The sequence below is a fragment of the Cynara cardunculus genome, unplaced genomic scaffold (assembly GCF_001531365.2).
Source record: "Cynara cardunculus var. scolymus isolate 2C unplaced genomic scaffold, CcrdV1 Un_Scaffold_1357, whole genome shotgun sequence".
NCBI lineage: Eukaryota > Viridiplantae > Streptophyta > Magnoliopsida > Asterales > Asteraceae > Cynara > Cynara cardunculus.
This window is the reverse complement of record NW_020200742.1, coordinates 49,136-57,426: the sequence shown is the minus strand read 5'-3', so window position 1 is coordinate 57,426 and position 8,291 is coordinate 49,136. Positions and strand designations below refer to the sequence as shown.

The following is an 8,291-nucleotide window of genomic DNA, read 5'->3' as shown; positions in this document are numbered from 1 at the left end:
CGGTTAGGGTTATGACTGGTCATTTTCTATTATATGGCTAAATTTTAGTATTTATAAGAATAACAAATCCATAGTTTCTACTAGCTGCGAAAATTTTAGTATTTATAAGAATGTGTTTAAATCATGTATACATATTTAAAAAGAATAGCTTAAATATTATATATAAAATTATTTAAATTATTTTGGTTGATTTGTGTCATTTACAATCATTACATGATATAGAATATCATTAAACAACGTTTAGGGGCATTATGATCATTTTAAAACTTTTATCCTGTCTTATTCAGTCATGTTCTAGTCTTACCAAACGTAGGACAAACAATTTAGTCTTGTTCTATATTCTCTAGTGCAGTCCCGTTTCATCTAGTCTGTGTACCAAATGCTACCCTAGTTCACAAAGTTGAAACTTTCTTTTGTTGCCAGTAGCATTTGAACACATATTTAATTCTTTGACAGCCCAAAATGCTTTGTGTTCTAGCTTGAAAGGAAGGTGACAAGCCTTACCAAAGACTAACTTATATTGGGACATACCAATTGGTGTTTTAAAAGTAGTCATGTATGCCCATAAAGCGTCATCTAATTTGAAAGCCCAATCTTTTCTGTTCAGCTTGACAACCTTTTTCTAAGATTCCCTTTATTTCTCTGTTTGAGAATTCAACCGATCCATTAGTTTGTGGGTGGTAGGCAGTTGCAATCTTGTGGTTAATTTTGTATTTTGCAAGGACTCACTTAACAGGTTATTTACAAAGTGGGTACCCTCATCACTGATGAGTGCCCTAGGGGTACTAAACCTTGTAAAAATATGCTTTTGAAGGAACTTAACCATTTTTTTAGCATCATTATGAACACATGCATAGATTCCACCCATTTTGATACATAGTCGACAACAACTAGAATGTACTGACAATTGTTTGATGGGGGAAATGGTCCCATGAAATCTATTCCACAAACATCAAACAACTCTACTTCTAAGATCCCATTTAGTGGCATTTCATTCCTTTTAGAAATGGAACCATTTCTTTGACACTCATTTCATCTTTGTGCAAAATTGTGAGCATATTTGAAGAGAGTTGGCCAATAAAAACCATATTGTAAGACCTTAGCTGTTGTTCTTTGGCCTCTAAAGTGTCTTCCATGTGCTGCTTGGTGGCAATGCTGCAGAATTTCTACCACTTCAGTTTATGGGATACACCTTCTTAAAATTTGATCTGCACCAATTTTAAACAAGTAAGGATCATCTCAAAGATAAGACTTGGTATCATGGATAAATTTTTTAAGCATATGGCCAGAATAATTAGAAGGTGTTACGACACAAGCCAAATAATTTGCTATATCAACAAACTATGGTGACTTTGATTGCAGCACAAGGATTATTTCATTAGGGAAAGTTTCAATGATGCCTCCTTCTTCTTTATCCTCACTAGGATTCACTAGTATATACAAATGATCTGCTACTTGGTTGTCCACTCCTTTTCTATCCACTATCTCTAGTCAAACTCTTGCAACAACAATACCCATCTTACCAACCTAGGTTTAACATCTCCTTTTGAGATCAAGTACTTGATGGCAACATGGTCAGTGTGTATAGTGACTTTTGTTTCCATCAAATATGATCTATACCTCTCAAAGGCAAAACCACAACTAATAACTCTTTTTTCAGTTTTTGTGTAGTTAATTTGTGCTTCATTTAAAGTTTTACTTGCATAATAAATTAAATGAATTTTTTTTTTCTTTTCTTTAACCTAAGACAGCTCCTACAGCCCAATCATTGGCATCACACATGATTTTAAAAGGTTTGTTCCCGGTGGAGTTCTCAAAGTTTTCTTCAAAGTGTTGAATGCATTTCTACATTCGTCGTTGAAATCAAATCTTTGGTCATGCTGCAAAAGTAAACACAAGGGTTTTAGATTTTTGAAAAGTCTTTGATAAACCTTTTGTAAAATCGAGGATGACCAAGAAAACTTCTTATTCCTTTGACAGTGGTTGGTTCAGGTAATTTATCAATCACCTCAAGTTTAGCTTTGTCTACCTCAACTCCTCTTTTACAAAAATCGAATGTCCTACCTTTCTTTGACCATGAAATGACATTTTTTCTATTTGAGAACCAAATCAGTTTCTTCACACCTTTCAAGACTCCTTTTTAGATTATCCAAACAATTATCAAAAGATGAGCCATAAACTGAAAAATCATCCATAAAGATTTGTATGGATTTTTTAAGCATGTCAAAGAATATGGACATCATGCATCTTGAAAAGTTGCAGGTGCATTGCAAAGTCCAAATGGAATTTTCCTAGAGGCAAAAGTACCTTAGGTACAAGTGAAGGTGGTCTTTTCTTGGTCCTCGGGTGATAGGGCTATCTGAATATATCCCGAGTATCCACTCAAAAAACTGTAATATTCATTTTTGGCTTACTTATCCAACATTTGATTAATATAAGGTAATGGAAAATGGTTCTTTTGGGTAGCTTTGTTTATCGTACGGTAGTCCATACATATTCTCCAACCGGATACTATTCTAGTGGGGATGAGTTCATGTTTGTCATTGGTGACGACTGTAAACCCTCCCTTCTTGGGACACACTAGATTGGACTAACCCAAGAATTACCAGCAATTGAGAAAATGATTCCCGCATCTAACCATTTCAATATTTCCTTTTTACTACCTTCTTCATGACATGGTTTAACCTTCTTTGTGGCTCTACAGATTTGAAGTTCTTGTCATCTAGGATGATCTTATGTTGACAAATAGAAGGACTAATCCCATTTAAGGTCCACAATGGTCCATCCTATAGATTTTGTGTGCAACTTGAACATATCTACAAGCTTCTTTTCTTGATACAAATCTATGGTAGATGATATGATGACAAACAATTTGCCTTCTTCTCCTACAAAAGCATACTTCAAATGAGATGAGAGTTGCTTCAACTTCAGGTCAGGTGGTGATATTATGGACGGGGTAAAATTCTTTTTCTTACTATTTTCCAACAACTCAAATGTTGTACATCATATGGAATACTATCATTCTCTCTCAAATCTAACTCCTCAACAATCTTCTTTTCATCTATTTCAATACTATCTTCTTCCTCCAACTTATAGACCTTTATAATTACTTCCTCATGACATATTGCTTCTATCTCAATTATGCCTAAGCACTCCTCTAAGTAATCAAGGTACTTTAAGGAGCTAAAAGTATTGAATGTGACTTCTTGGTCCTAAAGCCTTATAGTTAGTTCTCTTTTATGGACATCTATCAAAGTTCTGTTGGTGGCTAAGAATGGTCTTCCTAAAACGATAGGAATATCTTTATCCACCTCAAAATCTAGGATGATGAAATCATCCAGAAATATGAACTTATCAGCTTGAACTAAGACATCCTCAATCTTCCCTTTTGGATAAGAAATGGATCTATTGGCTAATTAAAGTGTTACAGTGGTGGGTCTAGCCTCTCATATGCCTAAGGTGTTGAAAACAGATAAGAATATTAGGTTAATACTAGAACCTAAATCACACAAAGCCTTTTTAATCTCCTTTCCACCTATAGAACAAGGTATAGTGAAACTTCCCGGGTCTTTACTTAGTAGGTATCTTGTTGGTCAAAGGCACACTACATCTTTCAGTAAGAGCTACGGTTTCAAACTCGGTCAGCTTCTTCTTCTTACTTATGATGTCTTTGAGGAACTTGGCATAACTGGGCATTTACTCAATTGCTTCAACAAGATATATGCTAATATGCAATGCTTTAATCACTTCCAAAAATTTCTTAAATTACAGTTCTTCCTTCTTATTTCTTAACCTTTAGGGAAAGGGCACATAAGGAGGGATTGGTTTTATGACAACTTTATTTGACTATGTTGAGCAAGATGGGTACTTAATGCCTTGATTCTTGGTTTTACTTTCTTGAGGTTCAGATAGGGTCACATCTTTGGTCTTATAATCTGTTATAACCTCATCTTCAATTGACTTCTTCCTAACCGCTTCTTCTGGGAATAATAGAGGGTAGTCTTACTTGGGGGAACAAAAGTAGAGACAAAAGTAGGGACCTCAGATGATTGGTGCTCTAATGGTCTTGGTAGATTTTCAGTAACAGGGACCATTGGTGTAGTCTTAGATTTAGACACAACCTATTCACTTTCTTTTTGTATGGTCTTTGTTAATTCCTTTCCATTCCTAAGGGTCAGTAATTTCACATGTTCTTTTCCCAAGGATTTTGGGACTTCTGTGTTACTAGGCAAAGTATCGAGGACTCTATTGGTCTGATTGAGTGCAAGTTACTGACTTGAGTTTCTAGATTTATGATGGTAGCACTTTACTAATTAAAAATAGATTGATTTTGGGTCAACAATTATTGTTGAGCTTGAGACTGAGCCACAAAGCCTTTTATCATAGCTTCCAAAGAAGATGGTGATTCAGCTTGTGGAAGTGGCTTGTTTTGAAAAGATGGTTGAGTAGTTTGAAAACTTTGGTGATGATTTTGAGAATTAGAACTGCTCGCATGCTGTTGCATTGAAAATTAGAGGAACCTTGTTGCTTATGAGCGGATGGATTTAAACATGGACTGTTCCAAGAAAAATGTGGATGTTTCCTCCAACTAGCATTGTTTTTGTTCAAATAGGGATTAGATCTAATAGTACATAATTTACAGATTCAAAATTATGAGAACAATGTTCATACGAGTGTTCCCCTCCACAACAAACACACTGCATTGAAAGGACTGTTGGAATAAGTGTAGTAGCAGTTGGCTGCACTCCTTGGCCGGAAGTTAGGTTTTTAAGCATGGTGGCCATGGAAGTGAGTTGTGCTGTTAATACAGTGTGTGCATCTACATCATGAATTCCAACTGTCTTCTTTTGTGGTTGGACATGTGGATCTGCTCAATGTCCATTGTTTGTTGAAATCTTTTCAAGAAATTCATACCCATCACTATAGGTACTAGCTATAAAGGCCCTGCCTGCAGTCGCATTGAGCATATGTTTAGCCATAGGAATTAACCCATTATAAAATGTCTCGAGTTGCATACAGTAAGGAATGCCATGGTGAGGGCATTTTCTTAACATCTCTTTAAACCTCTTCCATGCATCAGGAACAACTTTATCGTCTATTTGTTTAAAAAGACAAAAATCATTCTGGACTTTCCTGGTGGATGGAAAATATTTTCACAAAAAAACTTCGGCCATATTATTCCATGATGGTACAGAATCTGGTGGTAATGAATTAAACCATGACTTTGCTCAATCCCGTAAAGAAAATGGAAACAAAGTAGGTCATAGAGCGCATTCGACACTCCCAGTATCAAGAAAGCATCTATAATTTCCATGAAAGATTTCAAATGCGAGTGAGGATCTTCTGATGGTAATCTAGCAAATTGTCCATTTGTTTGCAACATATGGAACATGATTGGTTTAAGCTAAAAATAGAGGATTGTCATCTGAGGCCTAACTATCCCTGAGTTCAATTGCTCAAAATTGGGAATAACATAGTCCATGATTCTTCCATTTTTATAGTATGCACGATTTATTATATTTGGAATTTGCGCTTTTGGATGATCATTATTTTCATATTATGTGTCATTATGTGCATCATCATGATTTGGTGGCCATTGTTGAAAAGGATGTTCTGGCGGGTTTTCAAAAAGTGCTGGATTTGGCAGGAAAGGCTGCAACCTTGGTATTTGATCAAAGCCTGGTGGTGGATTTTGAAGTGGTACATCTTCACCAAGTGGGGGAGGTAACGCCATATTAGGGGGAGTAGAGCATAAAATGCTCTTTGTGCCCTTCTTCTTTGACGGAATGTTCTCTCAATATTTGGATCGAATTCAAGAAACTCTCCGCGGTGTATATGTGGCATACAATTCAAACATTGTTAGAAAATCAGATCTTTAATGTTACTTTAAAAAGAACTTTTTAGCTTGCCAATCCCCGACAACGACGCCAAAAACTTGACCAGGCGGTTTTACACACCCACAGACTTAGAAATCAGGACCAAAATCAAGTATACAATTAGTGCCAATATCGTCTTTCAAGTAATAAGGTGGTACAAGTACTGGATATCATACATAGGGATTGTAGTAAAAGTTCAGTAAAAGTAATATGAAGGAAATGATTTTAAATGACGAATTTGAAGACTTTGATTGGATCTGAGTTAACACTACTGAAAATTAACAGATAATAATAGAAATCTAGGGTGTAAGACTCAGGGTGAGATGTAAATACTATTTTGAGTAGACCAATGCTATCAAAATGTCACAGCATGAAACCATGCTGAAAAAATGATACAACATGCAACTAGTAACAACTATTCTCACCACTTATTTTGAGGGTATTCCTCTCGAACTTCACTTTTGCTTTGATATTATAGCTTTTGTAGATCGTCTCTCTCACTTATTTGATGACGATCCTATTTACCTTTTGAAGTATAGTATTTCTGTTATTCAGTTTAAGTGATCTTCAATGAGTCTGTTCAGTGATCGCTGAACATGTATTGTAACTCCTTCAGAGACTATTATAGTTCAAGAAGACAAAACTCACACCAAAGATCCTTCAACAATGTCGAAGATAGAAACTGAAGATTAGAGACAAACGCGTTCGTGATCTGAAGCGACATTCAGTGATTACAAGCTCGTCTAATTATATGTGAAGTATGCACAAGTTTCAACGAATGCTGAAAAGACCCTCTAGCATTATCCCAACATTTAGCAATCAAATGAAGCCTGCCTTTCACGATTGTTTTTGTCTTGTCCTTTTTCACACAAAGGACGAACCCATACCTTTTCTAGAGTAGAGTACCAGTACGGAGCCACCCCGTTGACTCTATAGTGCTTACCTGCTTTATGAAAAGAGTACTGCTCTCATATACATCCAAAAGGAATGTTTACTATAGCAAAGGACAATCTTTCCTCCAAAAGCTTGACACGTGCTTTATACCTTCTGAATTGCATTTAATGCAATGAGTATAAATAGCTGAGTGCTCTCTACTCAGTCATCACTTCTTCATCTCTAAGAAACTTACTCAAGAACATACTTCCTTCTCTCTACTCTCATCTTTAGAGAAAGACCCACTTAGAACAAGTGAAGAGCATTTCCATTTCTTATATTTATTTCTTGTATCAAATCTTTTCTCTTTGCTATTTTGTAATTGTGTGAACCTTAAATTGTTTAGATAGGTTCTTTACCTTATCTATTCTGCAAAAAATCTATAAAATTTGTATTGATCTTTCTTTATCAATATAAAATTTTTAAAATTGAAAGCTTATGTGTTTGTAGTCACCCCCTTTTACAAAATGATTATTTATAACTCTTGTAGATCCGCCTGGGACCAACAAGTGGTATCAGAGTGCCGTTTGCTTTTTGTGTTGTTTTGTTGTTTTATTGGTATTTTATTATCTTTTCTTCTATAGATAATTTATTCATTTACAAATTGCTTTGCAAAACACCAACACTCACTTTCACGACAATGGCTCTCTTGCCAAACTTCCCCATTTCATTAGAGATAACTTTAATCTCTGGAAAAATCGGATGTCTTTATTCTTGGAAGGTGTGGATCTTGAGATTCCATACTATATAGAAAACGGACCTTATGTTCCATATGTTATATCTCCAGCAGTTCCTGCAACTGCTACGACAATCGCGAAACCTGAACGACATATCACAAAGCCTCCTTATAAATTAAGTGATGAATATAAGAAGAAGATGGCTTTAGACACTCGTGTGAGATCTATAATAGCGATGTCTCTTCCTGACGAGGTATATCACTCCGTGATGAAGCTCAAAACCTAGAAATCCATGTGGGACACTCTATGTGTTCAATATGAAAGTACTACTAAAGTACAAGAATCGAGGAAGATTAATCTAGTAAGACAATATGAAAGCTTTCTATTTGGAAACACTGAAACTTTATCTGAAGCACATCAACATTTTAGTTGTTATCTTATCGATTTAAGGACAGTTGGAAAAGAATATTCCAACTCTGAGACTCTGACAAAATTTCTTGAATGCTTGCCAGAATCATAGGATCAATATACCATGTGTCTTAAGATGTCCAAGGACATGTCCACTCTCTCTCTTAGTACCCTTAATGGGATATTGCTTAATCATGAGCAATCCCAACAACTGAAGAAGAATCTTCTTAAAGGTTATAAAGAAATGAAAAGCTCTTCATTAGCTTTGATATCTGAAAACCCTTCAGTTGATCCTTCTTTTTCTTCTATTCCTTCTCATTCTTTAGTTACTATCCCTAAGCTAGATCATTCTAACTCAGGAGACATGTCAGACGCTGATCTATCAGAGTTTGATAAG

The 8,291-nt window shown here is 35.6% G+C and overlaps 1 non-coding gene across 1 annotated transcript; it reads left to right on the top strand.

Moving 5' to 3' along the window:
* Positions 1-5,025: 5,025 nt before the first annotated feature.
* On the top strand, positions 5,026-5,132 carry LOC112502410. Its single transcript, XR_003067687.1, has one exon. It is a non-coding gene; the product is annotated as a small nucleolar RNA R71 (small nucleolar RNA).
* The last annotated feature ends 3,159 nt before the right edge of the window (positions 5,133-8,291 follow it).